The sequence below is a fragment of the Ochotona curzoniae genome, unplaced genomic scaffold (assembly GCF_017591425.1).
Source record: "Ochotona curzoniae isolate NIBS_2020 unplaced genomic scaffold, NIBS_Ocur_1.0 contig_2927, whole genome shotgun sequence".
NCBI lineage: Eukaryota > Metazoa > Chordata > Mammalia > Lagomorpha > Ochotonidae > Ochotona > Ochotona curzoniae.
The window spans coordinates 7,864,314-7,887,798 of record NW_024465654.1 but is presented as its reverse complement, the minus strand read 5'-3'; the positions used below and the strand labels follow the sequence as shown (position 1 = coordinate 7,887,798).

The window sequence follows — 23,485 nt, the reverse complement described above, 5'->3', positions numbered from 1 at the left end:
AGTGCCATTGGTGTGACAGCGGGTGGGCCCCGCAGACGGAAGACACCAGCACCACCGAGAAGCTGTCGCTGCTGTGTGCTTCTGGACCTCACAGCTGCTCTTCAAATCAGTGGCTAGAACACTCGTTGTATGCTTAGGTAAAGCCAAGTAGCAAATGCAAGTAACATACAAGCTTGGGTCGTGCCCAGGAAGTGTCTCCTGGAAGCAAGACCCTGGCACGGGTGCACGTTGCCATGGAAACAGCATGCCCAGGAACTGCCATAGTTCTGCTACTTGGGAAACATTTGACAAATAGCTTCTGTAAGATGTGTCTCCATAGTGGATCAAAAGTGGAAAAACCTGTCCTGTCAATGTTAAAGTTTAGCCTGAATGTATTTAATGTAAATATTAAAGATTAACACAAAATAGCTGTGAAGTGTAACTATTTCAGACTCTTTGATTGAAGATGGCTGGCATGTGGCTGTCCGCCTCATGACCACAGAGCACTGCACGTTCAGCTAGCATAATCCCATTTGTAAACAGATGGCATTTATTTTCTTACTTCATTTGTAAGGTGGCTCAATGTGTTGGAGGCTTTTTTTTTATTATTACAGAGTGTGTATATAGGCATATAATAAATGAACTTTTCAAAATACTGGGATATGATTTTCTCTTGTTTAAGCTATGAATTACCTGCACAGAATCCAACCTGGAGTGCCTGAGTCTTCGCAGGTCCAAGTTCCGTTTCCATCACTGAGCCAAGTCTGTGTCCAGTCCAGGGTACTGGCCATGCACTATCGTCACATGGACACCCAGCCAATGCGCCAGAGGGAGGGCTCTGCAGGATGGAAAGAGAACAAATGTACAACAGTGACATGCAGCTGTGGGGCCGACGCAGTTCGTGGGCCGTGTGGCAGCTGTGTGCCCAGCTTCAGGGTGGACTCCACACAGCTCACTCCACGTCCCCCACTGACAGCAGTAAGAGCCCAGACCCTGCCCTCGTCGACAGCTAACATCCTCCTTGCCCAGCCCGATGGCCAATGTGGAAAGCTTTCCTGCGGTCACTCAGTGTCTGTCTGGGTGCTTGTAGCTGGTATGCAGATGTTCTCTGAGACCACAGTGTGCACACTGCTCCCAGGGCGCTTGAGCTCTGCAGTCCGGGTCCCTGCCGTTGCTGCAGGCGTGTGTCTGTGTTTGCTGCAGAGGCAGGCAGCTGATGTGCAAGTGGGGTCCGCCTGCTATGGCGGCAGGGTCCGACCTTCATGTTGGCTTAGGGCTGGCTGTGACTGAATTGCTGACATCCGGTTTGTCTGAGTGCACAGCCCTGACCCAGGCACTGTGGGAGGGGGCACTGGCTGTTTCCTTCCCTCCTCTGTGTGGGGAAGGTGTTGTGGAGCTGCAGCCCGCCAGCTGCTCCCCAAGGCTGTCTTCCAGCCCAATATGCCATGTCACTCACCAGACTGCCCAGGACAGTGACGGGAACAAGCCAGCCTGGCACCTGCCTTCATGTCACATCCACAGAGCAAGGGACGAGTCAAGAGCTGCCCGAGCACACAGTTGGGAAGCAGGGTGAGCCCCAGGGCCTCACAGGACCCTGGAATTTGTGGAAGGCAGGATCAAAGATGGTTCAGTGGATGGGTCCTTCTGCGAACTTTGTGCAGATCCCTAGTTTGCATGAATTGGAGGCTTCTTCCACCACAGTTATCTTTTAATCCTGTTTTCCACAAGCTTTTAAAGCATCCTGTGATTCTGTGCACTGAGGAGCAAACACTGGCTCTGAGAAAGGTGAACACACGGATGTCTGGCAGGGTCACTGAAGCCACAGGCACATGTGACAGGTGTGAGCCGAGCGTGCCATCACAGGCAGCTGCCTAGTACACAGCTGCCCATCAGGACACGTGTCCCACATGGAACATGAGTGGATATTGCACACTGACACACAAGCATGTATGGGTGTTCCGTATTGTTGACATGCGAGTCTGTATGACACATGGCAACGTGTGTGTAGACTTCATACCGTACATAGCAGATAGGATATAGCTTAGATACATATGGCATGCTTGTGTGTATACTGCTTTGTGACACATAAGCATGTGTGTGTAAACCACCTAATACTCAAGGCAAAGTTGTTTTGACACGGAAGGGGAAAGAGCTCGTGCGAGGACGCTTCCACTGTTCTCTGAGTGGCTCAATGTTGACATGACTGAATGTCCACAGAAGACCAAGTCACACACAGGTGCTGCACAGCCAGAGCCACCACTGCACACTACCTAGAGACCGCTCCACGACCCCATAAACAAAGTAAGACGAGCTCTTCTTAAATCTGGCATGTGGCTATCCCACTGGAACACTGAAGAAGAAACCATGGGAGTAAGAACCAAAGGAAACGGGCAGCAGGAACATTTAAACACAAAGCTACCAGGAATCACCGTGCAGGACAGTGACCCAAATGAGGCAGTCATTAACACTAGGAGAAACTAAACTGTGGCCCAAGCCACACACTGTTCACGAGAAATCTACTTCAGTTTGAGCTGAAACTAAAAGGATGAAAGATACAAGATACACATACAAAAATTAACACGAAAAAGAGCAGCTACATCACAACCTGACAAAGCAACTTTAGAGTGAAGTTCCAAGAGACGGAGGAGTGCTCGAGCCCTGTCGTACACGAGGGAACTCTCATCCTGGCGGAAAATGACACTGCCGAGTCCCCCGCCGCACAGCAGACTCAAGTGCGTGAAGCAGAACCCGTCAGGGCCGAGAGGCAAAGGACCGCAGTGACAGCCTGCGGAGCACAAGGACCAGCAGACCACCATGACCACCATGACCCGCCCAGGCAGGGCTTCCAGGCCTCTGAACACCACGGACGCTCACTGTGACAGGCCCGTCCTCAGACATGAAAGAACCGCAGCCAACTTCCAGGGGCTGCTGCAATCTGTCAGAGTGTGGTGTTTTTGTTTTGTTTTGTTTAATGCTGACAATTTTAACACAAAGGCAGTAGCACTAAACAAAGGAATTAAAACACTTCTTTATGGGGCAAAGAGCATCAGAGAAAATCTTAAAACACACAGAACTGAATGAAAATGTTGAAACATGCCCAAGCTTCCTGCTTTTGGGGCCAAAGCACAAGGAGGCTGTTGATCAGTATGGCCAGGCTCCACTGAGAGGGGCCCACAAAGCCAAGCAACCTCCCTACAGTAAGACCGCTCAGAGGCCTGACAGATCCCCCGGACGCCTCCTGAGCGTGTGCTGGAGCACCAGTACACCCAGAGACATCCTGAGAACACCCTCTGTATTCCAGTTGGTCCCCGATCTTTAGCATAAGTTATGAAAGTTAAAAGAGTTTAAGGAAAAGCTAGTATGTGAATTGGTGGAAATAGCCCAAAAGGCCTACCCTTAAACTAAGACAAGAATAACCAATTTTGGAAAAGGAACTACCGTTCATCCCTTCCTTGTGATGATGGATCTCTGCCAGCATGTGCCCGCCAAGACATTCTGAATTCTCTGACAAACCCGAGGGCCGACTTGAAGAACCTTCCATGGCCTGACCTGGATAAAATCCTGTTTACAGATGGAGGGAGCTACATCGTTGATGGGATCAAGTGAGCAGGGACTGGCAGCTTCACAAGACCAAGCCACATGGGCCCAGGCACTAGACCATGGAGGCCTAATTGTGCTGACCCAGGCCCCGAGATGGGGCAAAGACAAAACTGTAAACATCTACATGGACCACAGATATACTTTTGGCACTAGCCCTTAATCAGGAAAGGGAACTCTTACCAATCAGCTAAAAAGATCGCACAAGAACTAGTGGGGCCCTTCAGATGCTCCTAGTCCTGGGGAATGAACACTGCCAAACTCCCCAGTATTTGAGTGAGCAAATGTGTCGCAAAAGAACTTGTAGGACAGAGGCCAACTCCAAAGGATGTATACACCTGCCGGCATTGGGACTGAGTTGTGGAGGCACAATTACATCATTGTTCTAGATTTAAAAAGCTGAGTCTCAATGCCACATTTGCATCCAGGTAAACCCAGGACCATGAGGTGAGTCAGCTCTAGGAACTGGACTGCAAGGAAACCCTCCAGAAAAATATTGGGAGATGAATTTCACTGAGATTCCACTGGGAAAATATGGGTACCAGTAGCTCCCTGTGCTAACAGACACCTTCTGTGGCTGGATTGGGTCGTCTTCCACCAAAACAGAACAGCTCAGGTAGCCACCCCCGGTTTGGCCTTCCTCTAACCATGGGGTCCGACAATGGCCCAGCATTCATTGCCCAAATCACACAATTGTTAGCAACATCTTAAATATTAATTGGAAGTTACACTGTGCATACAGGGCTCAGAGTTCAGGACAAAAAAGGGTAAACATGAACGTAAAGGGAACTTTAACTAAGTTAGAGACTGGCAAAAGCTGAATGAGCCTCCTCCCTCTGCCCTCCTGTGAGCCGCCACGCCCCTTATGTACAAGACTTACCCTGCATGACATGTTTAGGGGGCCACTGCTTTTAGTCCCCAAGCAGGGGGGCGAGGAATGGGCTCAGTTAAATAATGATTTCCCCTCAAGTCATTGCAGACTCTACAGGTTGTCCTTTACCTGACTCATGGCTGGTAAAGGCGACACATCCAGAAACAAGGACAGCCCCTGACCCGGAGACTTGGTGCGGATTAAGCAGCAGCAGCCTGCCACCCTTGAGTCACACGGGCCGGACCCCTGCCTGCGACTCCGACCTCTCCAACTGCGGTAACAGCTGCAGGAAAACGGCACTCCACAGACTCGATGCTCTCCTGAGAGACTTTCTAATACCTGTAATCCTGTTAACCCTAACTGCTCCTGGGACAAACAGGGGTGGACTCTCCCTGCACCAACTCGTCAATTTCACTGGGGACTAAGACTTTATGCCTTTGGGTGGGGCCCTCAGGTAGAATTTACTTGGCACATCCTGGAGGCTCGAAATTCCTCCTCAGAGCCCAACACAGTAAGATCTAGAGAAAAAAAAGGTATGAAAGCCTGTCCTCCTGGTGCCTTGGCTGGCCCTAAAATCCTAACATTTCTAGAACTACTTCTAGGCCCGTGTGTTACAAACTGTTTAACAAATAGGTCACCGCCTGTGTCCAGACAGTGAAGCTCAGGGTACTCAGGACCCACTACCAATATATTAATAATCAAAACAGGGAGTCCATGATTTGACTCCCAGGAAGAAAAAAAAAGTGAGGAATGTGACAGTGTGAAAAATTATAGTTAGTGCATCCTATGGTCACCAGTCGGGTTAGACTGACCCTCCTCCCCAGGAAGGAACCAGGTGCTAGGAACAGAGCCCCGCAAAAAGAGTCCAGTGAACGAGGAGCCAAGTCCTGGGAACTGAGCCCCATGAAAACTGGAGCTCAGATTTCCAAACAGTAAGTGAACAAATTAACAGGGACTCTGAACTGGAATCTTCAGTGTCTGACTTAGAATCCTCCCTAAACTCCTGGGCCAGGGTGCTTCTCCAGCACAGACGCGGACTGCTGTACTCTCTGCTTCTGTGCAAATCGCTCCAGAATAATTACAATTCTATCTCTAATCAGAGAAACCTCAAGGAAAGAGAAAAGCTAAGAGAAAATCGACAAAGCTGGTTTGGGAGTTTATTCTGCTGGTTACCAGGGCTCACCACCTGCTCACAGCCCTCTCCAGCCCCTTCCTTAGGACTTCATAGGCTAACTATGTGAAACAGAGAATTAATGTTAAACTCTCATCATAACCCCATTCCTGATGGTGACAATGAGCCAAAGGCAGGGGAAATGTGGAATCCAGTCACAAAATGGAGTCATTCTGGCTCAGGCCTGCCTACATTTGCCATCTGATCTCTGTGCTTCTCTACAGGATGTTTCGCCAGCTTCCTGCCCTTTGGATCAGAGCACAAGGTGCAGCACGCCCTGCCAGGGACCCTCGGGTTCAGGGACTGATATTGTAGGTCTTGCTACTGTTCCCGAAGCTGCCTCCCATGGCTGCCCAACTTGGGCAGCTTGTTCCCATGGCTGTCCCCAACTCACCTGGCTACCTAAATTACCCACTCTATACAAAGCCTTGTACCCCTCATCCCGGAGTCACTCTGAAAGGAGAGCTGACCCCAGTCGGTTGGCATGCATTGCAGAGTTGTCTGGGCTGCACTTCGTGGGTTGGATGCAACAATACATGGACTGCATCTAACAGAGTGTTGAGGGAAGAAGTCACAGCACTCGAGGAGACACGGAATGAGTCAATACCCAAGCCCAGTGATCTGACCTCCCACCTGAACAACCAGAAAAAGAAGAACTATTGAAGATGTCAAGGAGGCTGGTAGCAGGAAAGTCAGGGACACGAAAGCAGTTCTATTGGTGGACTTGCAAGCAGGCGGGTGTGGGCCAGGGACCTGGGTGATACCTGGCTACAGCCACACGTCCTTGTCTCTGGGAGCATTGTAAGATAATTCTAGGACTTTAAAAACACTGAAATTTGATAAAATGTGTGTTCTGTCTTCTAATGAACAACTACCAATGTTCTGTGGTTACAGAGATATAAGCAAAATGGATAACTCCTCCCAGAAGCTCCCCTGGGCACTGCCAGCCCATGACCACTCCATAGGATGCGAGGCTATGAGGTCCCAAATGCTGATCCACAGTGGATCCTGTGAGGTCCTGCCCTAATACAACCTGGGTTCGGTTCCTTGTGTCTGAGGACAAGCAGATCCAGTGCTCCTCGGAGTCAACATGAGTGAGGTGCCTTCCAGCCGGTGGCTGGAGCTGCTGTGTGTGGGGCGAGAGTCTCAGGGCAGAAGAGGTGACCTGCGCTGCTGCCAAGCCGACAGATGCTCCTCTGGGCCTGAGTCAGCAGCAGTCTCCCTGAGTGGTCTCCATGCAGCCCATCCAGAGTCAGAGAAGAACTCACCTGCCCCAGCTCACCCGTCAGGCTCTCCCCTGATCTCTCACCTGGAACCTTACACAGGGCTGTGGTCCCTGGACAAAAACAACTTTCCCATCAGAGGGGTTTCTCAGTTGGCCGCCACCCAGCTGTGCTGTGCTGTAGGAGACCCCACTACATGCAGTCAGCGACACTCCCAGCCACAAGGCCTTGTCACACCCCGTGGGGAGTGGCCCCCACACTCTGAAGAGCCATCATGATTGCAGTTACAAGGAGCTGGCCAAGAAAACAAGAGTTCCCTGAGGGCTCTGTTGCAGCTGCAGAGCCCAGTCAGGCTGGGGAGTGGAGAAAGACCTTATCTGTGACCTCAGCAGCCCTGTCTGTCCCTCCCCTGCCCCACCTGTCCCTCCCCGTCTGTGGTCTCCCCTGCTCCATCTGTCCCTCCCCAGTCCAGACTGCATCAGTCTTGGCTGTGAACTATGTCAGCCTATATGTTAACTACATTTGCAGCCATTTTGATTGTGTGAAATGTCACAGACTTAAAAAATGATTGTATTATTTAAACCCAAGCCCAAATTATATTCAAATAAAATTCTCTTCATGGGAAAGGAAGAAAATCTGCATCCTTCTGCATAAAAGTATACAATCTTGTGTTCAGGTCTTTTAACAGACTTTCCTCCTCTGCATTTATTTCTGCAGTAACCGGCACTCGGGCTCATTCTTAGATCCTGCTCTAAATTGTGAACCAAGCAGGATCTGTGTTGTGTCCATTCTACAGTCAAGAAACCGATGCTTGGAGGGGTTGGGAGACCCTCTGCAGCCTGGAGGGCCACCTGAGAGGCCACCTCGGGCTGTCCTGTGCAGCACGGGTCCCGTCTGTGACCTTACAGCCCCCGCCCCGTGAGACGGGCTCCAGCAGAGGCAACGTGCACTGGCCACCCCGGGGGCCTTGTCCAGGGTGGCCCCGCCTTGGGTGACCCTCATATCATGCAGAGTGAGGTTCAAAACATAAAAAGCTCGCTGGGGGTCCCATGTACCTAGGGCCACAGGTGGGATCCCACGAGGACCCACTCAGCTGCTTCCCTGGTCCAGGCCGATTGGGCTGCTGTTTGCGTCCAAACCCAGAGCACATTCTGGAGAAAGTGTTTCCTAAAGGAGACAAAGACTGCCTGTTGCTGCCTCGCCCTGGTGACGTCTCCATCAGCTCCATGGAACGTGCATTGTGCCAAATTCATACAGTTTTAAAACTTTTAAGGTTTGCAGGATAAACATCTCCACCCATGAAACTGAGGTGCGGAGCGGTCATTGCAGGTCACCTTTCTTCTGAAGGGAACCCCCACTTGAGAGCTGGGGTCTGCCTCCACAGCCACCTGACAACACCTGAGGACCCTCACTGCACTGCTTCTGCACCCTGCCTGCCGGGAGAGTCTGAAGCAGAAGCCTTCCAGGCCACGCCCAGTGCAGGAAGACAGACAATCCTGAAGAACAGGGCCAGAGTCCAGAAACGCTCTTTCTCTTTGACTAAACCCAGGCTGGCCGCCGCGGGCACGGGGAAGGTTTAGGGGACATTCCTTCACACAGCCGGGCTGGGCTCCAGAGCCCACAGTTTGATGTCCAGGCCACTCCAGCAGAGGGCGCCGTAGGACCAGCCTGGGTCCAAGGGCATCTCGAGCTGGGAATCTGGTCAGAACCACCATCCCCTTTCCTGCAGCTACTCTGCTCCCTGGACTGCAGAGCCACGTGCCCCGTGCCTGCTCCACTGCCCTGGGCACAGGCCCACCCTGCGGCACCTGCAGCTGTCACCTGGACAGACTAGACCCACTCGCTCGTGGGGAGCTGGGCTCTGCTCAGGCCACAGGAATGCTGCCGCTGCGGAGACTGACCAGGAATGGAACCGAGTCCCCTGTGGCGGCCCCGTGCTGTAGACACAGGCCAAACAGGGACTCTTCCGGCCAGCCCACCGGCCCGCGCTCACGCCTCCCGTTCCTTTACACCGTCATCGCGCTAGGAAAGCCCCCTTCCAGTCTGCTGTTTCTTCTTTTTAAAAATTATAACTAGGGGGCCCGGCGCGGTGGCGCAGTGGTTAAGGTCCTCGCCTTGCATGCCCGGGATCCCATATGGGCGCCGGTTCTATCCCGGCAGCCCCGCTTCCCATCCAGCTCCCTGCCTGTGGCCCGGGAAAGCAGTGGACAAGGGCCCAAAGCCTTGGGACCCTGCACCCGTGTGGGAGACCTGGAAGAGGCTCCTGGCTCTGGATCGGCATAGCATCGGCCGTTGCGCTCACTTGGGGAGTGAAACATCGGACGGAAGATCTTCCTCCCTGTCTCTCCTCCTCTCTGTATATCTGACTTGCCAATAAATAAATAAATCTTAAAAAAAAAAGTGGGCTACAGAGAGAGGAAGAGGGGGAGAGAGATTTTCTGTGCACTAATTCACTCCTAGAATGGCTACAAGCACCAGAATTGGTTAATCTGAAGTCAGATCTCCCACGTGGTGCAAGGACCCATCTACGTGGTTATCTGCTACTGCTTTCCCAGACACATTAGCAGGGAACTAGACCACAGACTAGAACTGGGCCCGTTGGGGATGCCAGCACCTAAGGCAGAGGATTATCCCGCTATGCCACCATACACCTCCCCCCCCATATTCTAATAAGGCATGCTCCATGGAATGATTCCCAGAGTGAACCAATCCCTCACACTTGGGATCAAATTTACGAGGTAATGGTAATTGGTTTGCTAGTATTTTCTGGAGAATTTCTACATCTATATTTATAAGGATACTGCTCCACAGATTCATTTTCTTATTTTGATATTATGGTATCACTAACTTCTTGTCATAAGGTGTGCGTGTTTACTCTGTTTCAGACTGTGAGAACTTGGTGTCAGTTTTATTCAAACACCTGGTAGAGGGGCCAGTGCCATGGGGCACACAGGAGGGCAGCAGAAGATGGTGCAGGGTTTGAGCCTCTGACCCAGATGGAGCTGCAGATTCCTGCCCAGCCCGGCCCGACCCAGCCAGCGCGGCCGTTTGCGGAGTGAGACAGTGGATGTGACCTCTCTCCAACACGGAAGTAGAGCAGCGAATCCTCTGGCACCCCCACTCAGTCTTGCTTTCGTCACACTTATCTTATACAAAACAAACGTTCCTGCTTCCTGCCCCAGTTTAGCATATGTCATCTGCTAACATCGGAAGAGTAAGCATTGCATCATGCCCTGCTCTAATCTCCGCCGTTCTCTGCTTTCCTGAGCATGCCCTGGGTCTCCTGCAGGGACCTTGGCCCAGTGGTCACGTCTTCCGAATCCCCGTCAGTGTGGTGTCAAGCCCTAACCTTTATCTTTTGTGACACACCTCTTCATCTTTTTCAAGACAAAAGAACTAAAATATTTAGCTCCACAAGTAAATTTTAACATTGGTTGATTCAACTTATATACTAAGTACTCTTTGCCCCCATTTTACATCTAGGACACAAAACAAATGCTTCAAACGGCTTGCTTTATCACTTTTCTGAAATCCAGCATTAGGTTTACAACAAGCCCTGACCAAGGACACACGGACAGCGCTTGTCATGGTGTCCCATGGTGAGGTAGACAAAAAGGTGGCCGCCATCTGTGTCCTCAGGTCACTTACTGCTGAACACTGCAGGGAGATTCAAACCACAGCACTGACAACAGGAGACGCCACCTTGCTGATGGAAATAGTCTAACGTTAGCTTCCTGCTGTAGTGGTGGTTCCACAAACACGTACGGAATGAATGACATAATGGACACCACTTACAGAATCACAACTGTCAGTGCCCCATCCCGTGACCTTGCAGGACTGTCCACACGTGCTGCCCACCTCCTCCTCGGGTCCCCGGGTCTCACGGTGCCTCGACAGTTGGCAGGCCACACATGCAGTGAGCGAGCACGCCTACGGAGTCCTGTTCACATGGCATAGGAGGCTCACAGGGTTCTGGCAAAATGATCTGCATGGTCAGGGTCAGGGTTAGGGTTAGGGTTGTTCGGCTTTGGGCTTCAAAGAAAGCGCAGGGCGATGAGTGCATTGGACACAAAAAAAACCTGAAGAGAGTAAGTGTTCGTCACCAGAGAGGCACCAAATGAGAGGACATGAAAGAGCTAGGAGACACGAAGTCACAATCAGAACTCTCAAGTCAGAAAAAGGACAAAAGGGGAGGCAAGGCAGATGCCACAGCTGACAGCTTGTCACCCTCTCTGGCCCGGGTCTGCCGCTTCCCCCCATGGGGTGTGTGTGCATGCGTGTGTGTGTGTGTGTGTGTGTGTGCCTGCCTCAATCCATGCTTCGCATGGTCTCCAATTGTTATCATAAGAGCATTACTCATCACCTCAAATTGGACATGTCATTAGTAAAAATAGATATGGTGAGTATTCATGTCTTTCACGATCTTATCATTCCTTCAGCAGATATTTACAAGTCTATTTACATCTGAAGAGTCACACAGTAATAAGAGATTATGGTCACAGTGCATTGGCATTTGATGAACTACACCCGACGAAGGAACCGTGACTGCTGTAGTAAGTTGGCAGTCTCCTGGAAGCAATGCCATTGTCCAGCCACTGAAGAAAGGACAAATGCAAGGGTGGAGTCCTGTACTGGAATCTACACAGCAACGAGAATGAACACCCACGCCACAAGGGCACCTCTCACAACCTAAGGTTAGGCAGAAGTCACACGCAGGAACGCAAGCTGCTCGAGACCCTGGGCTGCACTGGCGTCCACGGGATGCTCCTAAGACAGCGATCCACAATGGTATGCTAGCGATATCCTGATTTCTGACTGACCAGTGACGGATGTACCCGTATGCTCCATTACAGCATGATCTATAATGAGACCCTACTGATGCAGGCATATAATGATATGCAAGCAATATACCGATCCACAATGACACACTGCTGGCATCTGCCTCAGTAATGATGTGCTACTGACAAAACAATAAACACGTTCATGACATCAGTCACTAGTGCATACTGCTGCTGTTTTGATCTACAGTGCTACACTAGTTGTATGAGTTAGCATACACTCTTGTCACACTGATCTGTAACGATACACTAGGATCCCTAAGGATCTAACATATGGATCTGACGCAACATGCCCCTGGAGGTGCCTTGGAGGAGAGCGAAGGCCTTCCCGGTGTCTGACTTGCTGTCTCGCCATGGAGTGGCCAAGGGGCACCCATGTGACAGTTTCCTCGAGCACAAAGGCGGTGTCGCCATGGTGTGGCTGTTCCTGGCGTACCGTGGAGCTGCTGTGTGGAACGTACGATGCGCTCGGCTCACGGGGACGTGGGAGAGCTGAGCTCCGGATTGAGAGATTTTGCCAGTGACTACTGTCTAGCTGCTGAATTCCTGCTCATGTGTGACAGAAAATGATGTTATTTATGTCACAAAGCTCAAAGAACTCACTTAGTGATCACCAATTTTAAAAGAAAGGCCAACGAAGAGTACGACATTGCAGCTGAGTCGGCAGCTCTTCCTCAGCACACACAGATAACAGGAATTCTGCAATAAAAAGCTCTGCCGTGCAATACGGTCTCCTCAGGAAAAGAAACGCACACAGGCATTTTGGAGACGCTGGGTCTCCTTGCGTTTTTATGTCTAAACATGACAGATTATAGCTATTACTATGAATTATACATGTATTTCCTTACACATCAATTATGACTTTTTTTCTGTAAAAAATAGAGGTAAAGGAGAATATAATTAACACAAATTATTTATTCACACACACGTGCATAGATCAAAACACACGTACCTGTTACTACAGACCCTGATCACATATGCAGTTTCTGTTATACCTAGAGATATTTAAAATACTCTGATTAAATAAAAGCTTTTACCATGGGGGTGATATCTACCACACAGCAAAAGGATTCAGAGGGCTGAGGGCAGAGGCAGGCAGCAGAGCACGGAGGTCTACACAGGAGAGCGCACACAGCAGCACCGTCTGTCCACACAGAGCAGCAGTGTGTCTACCCAGGAGGACTCTCCGTGTCCAGCGGCTGCCGGTGCAGGTCACGCAGTGTAGACGGCCTACGAGGCCTCCAGCCGTCCAGGCCGGGCCTGCCCGCAGTTCCCTGTCCACCCAGCAGGTGGCACAGCCTGCCCATCCCACGCTGCTGCCCGCGGGTCCACTCTGGCCTCCCGTGTCCTGAGGTGTTAGTGTAGGTAAATGTTGGAATAATAAAATGCTCTGTTAGAATGACAGTGCATTAGAATGCTAGAACGGAATGTTTTTGTTGGGCGGTGCGAGATTCCCTTGTGCTGAAATAACTGCTACTTCGCCAGGCCAGGAGGCGCCTGGACTCTGGGAGGATTCCGCCTTAGCGATGAATCTGTTCTTCGCTGCCCCGCAATGTTGTGAACCCAGGCGCAGGGGGGCACGGCGGCACGGGCGCACTTCTTTCCCGGTCCCAGGAACAGGAGGGAGATTGCGGTGTGAGAGTGGGATGAGCCATACAGATAGCGAGCATGGGAACGGAACAGGCTCCCTGGGCCTGAAGGCCAAAAACTGAACACGCCTAAGGTTGCTACTTTTGATGTATTTCCCAGCCCCAAAGGGCCTATAGCTTCTGTCTGGGGCTGTTCGGGGTCCGACCACCCGCTTGGCCGGCCTGCGTGCCCCAAGTGCGGTCTGACCCAATAAACCGGCGCAATAAACTCTGCATTACCAGGGAGACTCTCGTTCTCTGGGGGCTGACTAGCTGCACCCTGACTCCAAGGGGCGGAGCAGCCACGCTGCCCACCATGCCCACGCTGCCCACGCAGTGGCGAGGAGCTCCCGAGCAGGCGCTGCGTGTCAGATTCGCCGTTTGCCAGGAAAAGAATAACTCAGCCAAACATATGAAAAGATTTGATTTTCGGCACCTCGGCCACGGGCTCCCCTCCCCCCGCAGCAGCCGGACGGGAAGGAGTGGGCTGCAGAGGAAGAAGAGCGCGGGAGACACGGGGAGGGGGCTCCTCAACTCTCCTTGCCACGGAAGCCTGGCTGGCCCGACTGGGGGAATGGGTCTGTGCCCCTCCCTGGTGCAGCGATGGTCTCACTGCCCGAGGGGCGCGCAGGAACTCCGCCGTCCGTCCCGAGTTTGGTGCAAGGCGAACTTCGCCCTTCTCTGATTACCGTGGTGGCCATCACTGACCCGCGTGGCGCTCGCCGTGCACTGCCCGTTCTTTGTCATCCATTTTACAGTGCCTCAGAAAGTTCTGGAACATCGGAGCAGTCCGGTCCTGGCGTATTGTCTCCACAAGATGGCGCCCGGGCCAAGGCCGGGCACCCAGGCCGCCATTTCCTTAATGTTTTGGCGGGCTTGAGATGGCCACGTGATCTCAGGGGTCGGAGGTCAGGATGCCAGGGTGCCCAATCCCAAGCTGCTCTCTGGCGCCTGCGCTCTAGAGTCCAGGCCTCCCAGGAGCCTCAGCACGCATGCGCACAGGCCTGCGCAGTACAGGTCCAGACTGGCCGGCTGCCGCGCAGGTCACCGCGTTGGCCCTGGTGTTGTTTTCCTGTTCCTAAAATGGATGCCGTTCTCGAAATGGCGCCGAACGCCTGAGGCCGGCCCTTGCTCCGCCCCTCGGCCAATGGCGCCGCCTCGGAGCCCCCACCCAGCCCTCCATGCTGCGGAAGGGCAGCCGGAGCCGGACCCTGAGGGATTGCCGCGGACACGTCAGCGGCTCCAAATGTGCCGTGAAATGTCGGAAAAGCCCGCGGACGGAGGCCCAGTTGAGCTCCACGGCCTCGGGCCGAGTCAGGGCTTTGTCAGCGTCCACCGGAGGCCGGGACAGGGACGGCCGAGCCTGCTGTCCACGCAGCTGCCCGGCACGATGGCACGGGGTGTAGCACGGCACAGGACGGGCCGGGGCGGGGACGGCAGGGAGGGTGCCACGTGTGGATTCACAATGGCGCCCGCTTCCCTCCCCCCCGGGTGCGGGTGCGTCCAGCTACCCAGGCGCCCCACCCCCAAGTGAAAAAAAAATTGGAGGAACGCCGAGAGCCCACAGCAGCCTGCGCGGCTGAAAGGCAGTTTCGCCGTGGCAGAATGCCCGACCTGCCTCCTGATGAGGTGATTTTTACCTCAAAGACCTAGTCCCCCTAACGCCAGCAGCTTCACCAAGTACAACTGGACAAAGTCGAGTTGTGCCTAAGGCTGATGGGCTCACGGGGAAGACGCTGGACGCATGAAGCACAAGCGAGTCTTCACGGGCTGACCCAAAACCAGTGAATTCAGGAGCTGAATCCTTTATCTGCAGGAGATCAGTAAAATAACTGTTCTACGCATGTCCACGCACACAGGAGAGGCACAGTGAAAAACTCGTTTACACAAGGTTGAAAGCCTGTTGCTGCACACACCAATACATCTGAGTGTATGAAGCTATGCCACCTGTGTGCCAGAAACAGGGCCAGCCATGCCTTCTGGGAGGGGGTGCTGGCTGGGGACTGCCTCAGCCTCAGCCTGGGGGAGTCACAGAGGTGTTTGATTTGCCTTAATTCATCAGGTGAAATACTCAGGTGCATTTAAAAATACATATTCTGTATTTCAGTTTTAAAAAATTGCTAATTAATTTAAAAGTCCTCTCAGGACAAAATATTCAGTGAGAATAAGAAACAAAACACAAGTAAAGGGCCCAGCGCGATACTGTAGTGGTTAATATCCTCACCTTGCATGCCCTGGGATCCCATATGGTCGCTGGTTCTAATCCCGGTGGCCCCAATTCCCATCCAGCTCCCTGCTTGTAGCCTGGGACAGCAGTTGAGAATGGCCCAAATCCTTGGGACCCTGCACCTGCGTGGGAGACCCGGAAGAGCTCTTGGCTTCAGATTGGCTCTGTTCTGGCGTTGCGGCCGCTTGGGGAGTGAATCATCGGACAGAAGAGCTTCCTCTCTGTCTCTCCTCCTCTCTGTATATCCGCCTTTCCAATAAAAATAAATAAATCTTACACACACACACACAAAGTAAATGGCTGTGATTCTTGAGCTCACTGCATGCAGAGAACTACACCACACACTTCCTCACTGACCACCCCACTATATTCCTGTGCTGCCAGTAAGGAGAGCCACCCCGAAAGTGGAGAAGGGACCCCCGGGGGTCAAATAGCAAGGAGACCTGGTTCCCAGCCACTATACAGAGTAACTCCCAAGACAACTGAATCTATGTTGACCGCTTGATGTTGAAGTTATTCTAAAACTTAAAAAATTTCCAAACTTGGCAAGTATGAAAGCTTTTTTAAATTACCATTTCATCAATACAATTGTTCTGCAACAGAAAAAAAAAATAAGCATTGAAGTAGCAGAAGTTCATTATGTCTGAGTTGTGGAGTATTCTTTAAAGAAAATTAGTCTTCAAATCCTTACTTTCCTTATTAAATAAATAAATACATACATGCCAGGAATGAGAACTTTCTGTGGCTCAGCATTTGAGACTCACTGTGCACATCAAGGCTGGAGGCAGGGGACTGTCCCAACAGGTTTTATGATGACAGAATAACTGCCACCCTAATCTGAGGAACATAAGTAGTTGAAGATGACCAACGGCTTACTCCCCAGATAGCTGTAACAGCCAGGGCTGGGCCAGGCAGAAGCCAGGAACTTTGGGCCTTCTGTAAGAATAGCAGGGGTCCAAGAACTGGGATTACCTTTGCTTACTTTTCCTAGTTCATTGGCAGGGAGCTGGATTGGAAGTAGAACAACTGGGAACTAAATCAGAGCCCATACTAAGGTCAGTGCCACAGGTGGCAACTTAACCCACTGCATCACAATTCTACTATTCTTACTATTTTTTTATTTATTTGAAAGTCAGAGTTACAAAGAGTTGGAGGATGGAGGGGTGGAGGAAAGGAGAGAGGAAGAAAGACTTATTTTAGAAGGATTCTCTTCTTATGATAAAAAATGTCTTCCATGTTTTAGCTGGTATCATAGTCAAGATTAAGACACTAAAAACTTGTTATTAAAGAAAAAACTTAGCACCTATTAAAGCAAAAGCAAATAGAAATATGGTTGATATTCCTTATTTGACTCTGGGGTCAGGTGGGTTCCAGAATTTATGACTACAGATTTTGGGAAAGGTCATTTATTGTATGTTGTATAATCACAAAATCAGTGGCATTCTGCCATCACTGGTATTTCTACATTAAAATGTGTGAATGCTCACACAAAGCAGATCCACTTGAACCACGAGCAGCCTCATGTCTTTCCCAGTTAAGTTCTGACTGCAGTTCAGAGGTTGCTAACCAGGATCCAGCAGGGTTAAACAATGGTTTCTAGCAATGTGTTGCCCAGACACCCACAAGAACCCTCAGGAAATGAGACTTACAGGGGTGGCCACTTAGAGAATCAATCACTTCAGTACATGCCAGGGAACTCAGAGAACATGATACAACCCCAGGACAGAAACATACCAGCTAACAGAAATTTATGGTGGAGGGGTGGGGAGAGCATTTTTAGCACTAATTTTAAAACTTACTAAAGGATATGACATACACTAAAAATAATTTAAACAAATCCAATTTAGCTTGATGAGAAGACATATGTGGAGCTGTCATTAATAAAGCTGATATGTTTAAGGTCCACACAGTTTCCAAGATATCTTTAGGGGAAATTTGATTTAAAAAATACAAATTTTCCTGAGAAAATAACAGGAAGAAATAGGTTTTTACAAAAGAAATAATAATGCAGGATTGGCATATTATTTCACTAACCTGTATGACAAAGCATGTCCCACCTCTACAGTAACCATGCAGAAAGGAAATGAAAGCAACAGGTACCCACTCAGAGCCATCGCTGGAGCCTCCACATCCATCCTGAGCATCATGCACAGCAGTGCAACCAGTCCTCCTTTGTGCATTGTGCCAAGAACACCAGTCAGCAACTGCAGGCAGTGCCTCAGCCCACAGTCTCCTTCTTCAGCTTCAACCCCACAGAAGCTCCAGCAGTGTAATATCTTCATGGAGCATTCAAGTTATTATCTAGGTAACACCTTCATGCTAGACATGCATATCTAAAATGCTACTAATATTAATAAATCACACAGAAAGAAAAACCTGTCCCTATGCAAGGTTTATCTTCTAGTGTTCAAGCAGACTTCAAAAAGTCCCAGGAAAATGGAATTAAAAGACAGTTTTATCTTGGTGCTAAACAGTTTTGAAATCTGCGCAGGCTTTCAGAGTCTGCCTGTCCTGGGAACTTCCTGCAGGCCCCTCCTAGCTCCTGCCAGAGTGATAGGGAAAAGCGCTGAGAACACCTGCTCTGCCTGCTCCACACTTGGGGATCTTCAGCCCCGAGACTTCCAGTAGCACCACTGTGCACTCACAGTTCATCCTCCTAGGTGCTCTGGGTGCCAGTGCCAAGTGAGAATAGCATCCCAGTGCAAAGCCATCCTCCCACCATTGCTACTGTTGGACAAGCGGAAGTTCCCATGCAGTGGAGAACAAGGCACCTCCTGCAACATGACCCTTGACTCTTCTGGCTTCCCCACAGTTGGGCCCCAACTGATGGGCATTCAAAGGGGAGCCCCCAGCTTGCACCTGCAGACCCACACCATTCTCACAGCCCCATCTTTCTCACAGTGAAAGATGTTTCTACCTCTGTTCCAAAACGTCTGCACAGCGAGAATACAGGACATCAGGCACAAGATTGAGAATGTGTCCATCATGCAAAGTGATTTTCCTCTAAGCAGCATTTGTGGTGAAACGTGAACTCAAACAAATGGCATCTTCTTTAGCGGCAAACTCTGATACAGAGGATGACAAGGTGTTAACTGATGTAGTGCAGCAAACGAGCAGGGCATGGTTACTCAGGGCTGGGCAGTCTGACATCTTTAGAAATACCAGGTGTTGGATGCCCCATTTTTATTTTAAAATATATACTCAGAGATGTATTGCTTGATTTGAAAAGCAGAGAAGCAGAGACTGGTAAAGTCAGACAGACAGAGCTCTTCCATCTGCTGGCTCACTCCCCAGATGTGCCCCACAGCCAGGCCTGGGCCAGAGTGAAGGGGGAAGACAGGGTCTGGATCTTGTCCCTGGGCAATAGAGGCCCATTCTATGGAGCACCATTGCTGCTTCCCAGAGCAAGACCAGGCAGCTGGATAAGAATCAGTGTAGGGGCCAGTGTTGTGGAATGAGCTGCCTATAACACAGTACCCTGTATGGCTACCAGTTCAAGTCCCGACTTGAACTTTCAGTCCAGTTCCCTGCTAATGCACCTGGGAAGGCAGCAGCAGATGATCCAAGGGCCCTTGGGGCTTGGTCCTCTGCACCCACACGGGAAACCTGGAAGAAACTACAGGCTCCTGGCTTCAGCCTGGCCCTGCCCCAGCCAACTGAGGCCACTTGGAGACTGAGCCAGCAGAATAAAGATCTCTCTCCAGTCTGCCTTTGAAATAACTACAATAAATCTTTAAGATAAAAAAATATCATTCGTGGGGAAAACCCAGAACCAGGACACTCTTCTAGCATAGACAATTAAGTGGGACTGAGTGCTGCCTTCCTGTATGCAGCGGGGTCCTGAGCGGCTTGAGAACTGGGGCACTGAGGTGGGTTCATCAAAGGACAGAGCCCAGGATGGCCGTGTCACCATGGCGTCCATGGTGTTCCCTGAGACACACAGTGCAGTGGCAAAACACCCCTGGACCAGGATGTGCAGGGTCCAGGGTCCATGGGGCGGGGAGTGGAGTTGTCCCATCCCAAGTTGGGTGACTAATCTGCTATGAAGCGGAGCCTGAGAGCCAGACACAAGGCCTTTCCTCTGCTAGCTTGTTGGAGCTCAGATATTCTGCAGTGATTCCTGCTGGCAGGGTTGGGGCCTCAACCTGCAGCACTTACTTGGTGTGAGCTGCCTTGAGCCACCCTGCCCTCAGCTGTCATACTCTCTCCAGCGGGAACCAGGTGAGTTTAATTATGGGCCTTCCACATCTGCTGGATGCCATGCCCACTGCCCTTGGGAGATGACAGGAACTAGGCAGGGATCAGCAAGAATACGATCCTTGGCCGAGTGTGGGTTCTGTCTTCTCCATCACCACCTCCGGGATCCAGGAGAACAGTAGGCACTCAGTGAAGGCTCACATGGCAGGACTGGAGGTTGAGGGGGCCAGTTTAGAGTCAGCCCCTTTACAGTCTGCATTGGGGCCTCCTGGTTGCACAGCATCGGGCAGGCAGGGCAGGCAGGGCAGGCAGGTGAGCAGTGTGGGCCAGCCCTCAGAAAGCACCTCCTGCCCCAGCTGTTTCTGCAGAATGTGTGGCCTGGAATCAAGACACGACACACTGCACTTGCAGATGGTAGGGGTGGGCATTCGGCACTGCAGTTAGAACGCTGTGCACGACTCACGGCCCCCATCCGAGCATCTGGGGTTCAAGTTCCCAGCCCTCTTCCTGACTCCAGCTCCCTATTGGGGCACATTCTGGGAGGCAACAGTGATGGCTCCATTCACTTTGGGACCTGGGACGAGGTTCTAAGTCCACATCAGCCACTGAGAACATTTAGGCACGCCATAGTGGACCAGCTCGCTCTTTCTCTTTCTCTTTCTCTTTCTCTTTCTCTTTCTCTTTCTCTTTCTCTTTCTCTTTCTCTTTCTCTTTCTCTCTCTCTCTCTCTCTCTCTATTCTCTCTCTTCTCTCACTCTTCTCTCTTCTCTCTCTCTTCTCTCTCTTCTCTCTCTCTCTCTCTCTCTCTTCCTCTCTCTCTCTCTCTCTCTCTCTCTCTCTCTCTCTCTCTCTCTTCCTCTCTCTCTCTCTCTCTCTCTCTCTCTCTCTCTCTCTCTCTTCCTCTCTCTCTCTCTCTCTCTCACACCGGTGAGCCCCGGGAGACCTCTCCCAAGGTGGCACTCTCACCCTGCTTCCCCTATACTCGGCCTCCCTGCCCCCAGCACACCTGTGCATGTCTCCACTGGTTTACATTCTTCTGCATCAGTGTCATTTCAAAGATGCTGTATAGGACAGGTGTGTGGTTCAGCATGCCAAAGTGGCTGGGTTTTGTTCTCAGCTGACCATCTATCCAACTACCTGCTGACTTCACAGGGCCAGGGGGTGAGGCAAAACAAATGGGGTCCCACACCATCACTTGGGTTCCGAGCAGCGCCAGATCCTGCCTGGTCTGCAGGGAATGGGGGGTGCTGTCTGTGTCGCCCTCTCACAATTCACCCTCACTCCCTACTTCTCAGATGAATAAAAATAAGTTAATTTTAAAATCTTTCTTTGCTGGTTTCTTATTCTAAACCACAGTTGCTATCCCTTTTCACAAGAATGAAAACTTTCAGCCAATTAGTCAACCTCTCTTTCTCTCTCTGTCCGTCTCTAAGGAGGCCTGACCTGGCCACTGACGAAAACCCTAGAAAGACCCTTCCTGGGTATAGGGCAGTGCCACCACTGGGAGCCTTGATGGAAAAAGGACATGAAGCCAACAGGGAGGGTTGGAAGGCCATGCTGAGCTGCTAGCCAGGGCTGGGGGAGGGACATGGGAAGCAGCCAGTAGCAGTCCAAGCAAGCCATGGCATGGCATGAGCTGTGGTCTCCTCGCATGACTGTGTTTCCAGGGCAAGCAGACAGCTCTGAATCTGTGTAAACCTGCTTGTGCCCAAGCAGCCCTATGTGACGGGGTGCAGGTTGGGGGCTGAGAGAACCACCAGACCTTGCAGAGGTGGCCCTGCCTGCTTTGCCATGTTCCTGCATCTTCTGCGGTGGCTGTGACTGATAGACCCAACACGGCAGCCAGGCCCGGCCCTCAGAAACAGAACAGTGCCACACACCCCTCCTGGACAAAATGAAAACAATTAAATGCAACACCTTCCCTGCTTGGTTGAGTTCTGTTTCAGAACACCCTCTGGATGGACTGTGGTGTAGACCTTCTCTGAGTCCCCTGCAATCAGATGAACTGTGGTGTAGACATTGTAGTGTAGGCTGTGGACATTGGCTTGCAAGGCACTGAGCTTTCCATCCAAGGGTACGCCTCCTTTGTGGTGAAAATATCAGCTTTCCATTGTAGGAACTGGCGGCCCTAAAACAACTCCCTTTGTCTGCAGCCAGAACCCTTGGCCCAAGCATATTATTATCTTAGTCATCTATTTCATAAAAATAACAGCATTTGATCAAAATTAAGTTAGGGTTCTTGATAAGCTGGGGCCTTCACAGTTTGTTTTCACTCTTCTCTCCTCTGGGGCTAACCCTGTGTTTTAGGAGATGGAGGAAGGTTACCGAATGAAAACACCATTTGCTGCTTTGGCCAGTTTTCCAGCACCACGCTTCTGGGATGTGACTCCTGGAGTCACCAGGATCCTTAGAGGTCATTTGGTCTCATGGACAATCAGGCCAAGAGAGGTCGAGCTGCTTGCCCAAGGCAACAGCCAGAGCCAAAGGCTGCCACTCCTGTCCTCTGACAGTGCGTGGGCCAGCGTCCGATGTGTGAGCTATAGCCTATGCAGCTGACAGGCCAGAAAGGCCACATCTTAGACCAGCTTACACAGTCAGCTCACCTGGTACACATTTCATAACCAACCCACACTGGGAGCTATCTCTTCCTAGAGAGGTATCATCTTGCATAAAACCAGCACTTTGTAAGTCACACCATCCTGTTTCCTGACACACTACACCCTTCCAATCAAGGCTCTTAATTGGGAAGGAACTCAAGATGAACCTGGGAAAATAGAAGGCCAGGGTGGGAAGGCCAAGGCCTGTTGACCATGGCAGCCTCAAGCAACTGTTCCAGGGATGAATGCAAGAACAGGAAGTAGACAGCCCCACCCGGCAGCACGCAGACTAGAGCTGGCAGAGGCCCAGCCTGGGGCGTAGGGTGGCTCCTGGGCAGTCAGGAACACGCCCAAGAATATCTGTAGGAGGGCTGGTTTTGAACACCTTCAAATTACTAATGACTTTAATAACATCCCCCATCCTTCCCCTAACTGCGGGGATTCTAGAACTCCATGTTCTTTAAGCACTCTGACATTTCAGTAGACTTTTCAGATTTCACCCAAATCTATTTTTCCCCCATTTTCTAAGGTGAATAATGAAAACACCTATAGGCAGTGACTAGTGAACACTAAAGTCCTGTTGTAGCAGCAGACAGCACCCCACATTAGCCAGCTCACGTGGCACCGAACCCAGCTGCACACAAGCCCAGGCACCCATACCACCTGGTCCCAATATACATGGAGCCCAACACATAGCTTTAAAAAACCCCAACTGGAAAAATAAAGGGGCAGTGGTTTGCATCCCTCAAGTGCTGACCCCCTGGGCAGAAGGACCTGCGATAGCCTGCCCAACTGCTGCTGACTGAGCAGGCGGGGGAGGGTGAGGACGCTTCCCTCCAGCCCCTTGAGCCCTCTCAGGACTGACTAGCCCTGTGACCCCAATATAAAGGCGGCTGCCATTCACACACAGCTCAGGGAATCTTCAATCCAGGCTCGCCACGGCTGGCAGCACTGACTTCTCACCTCAGCACGGGCACAGCCCAGGCCTGGCAGGCTGGAGGAGAGTCCAGCCCTTCCCTGCACAGGGAAGACGACAGGTCCCAGGCGGGTTTGGGGGGTCCCGGTTCAACAGTTCTTTGTGACCATTCTGTTTGAGACACAGGACCCGGGTGACATGAAGTCAGCGGGCATTTTCACCATGGTCGTGGTCTCATGGG

General features: G+C 51.2%; 1 long non-coding RNA gene across 1 annotated transcript in view; it reads right to left on the bottom strand.

Moving 5' to 3' along the window:
- LOC121155519 overlaps positions 1-23,485 on the bottom strand; it is a 46,149-nt gene that overhangs the window by 779 nt on the left and 21,885 nt on the right. The window contains exon 2 of the long non-coding RNA XR_005883679.1: positions 673-817. This is a non-coding gene — a long non-coding RNA (uncharacterized LOC121155519). The remainder of the gene's footprint in view (positions 1-672; positions 818-23,485) is intronic.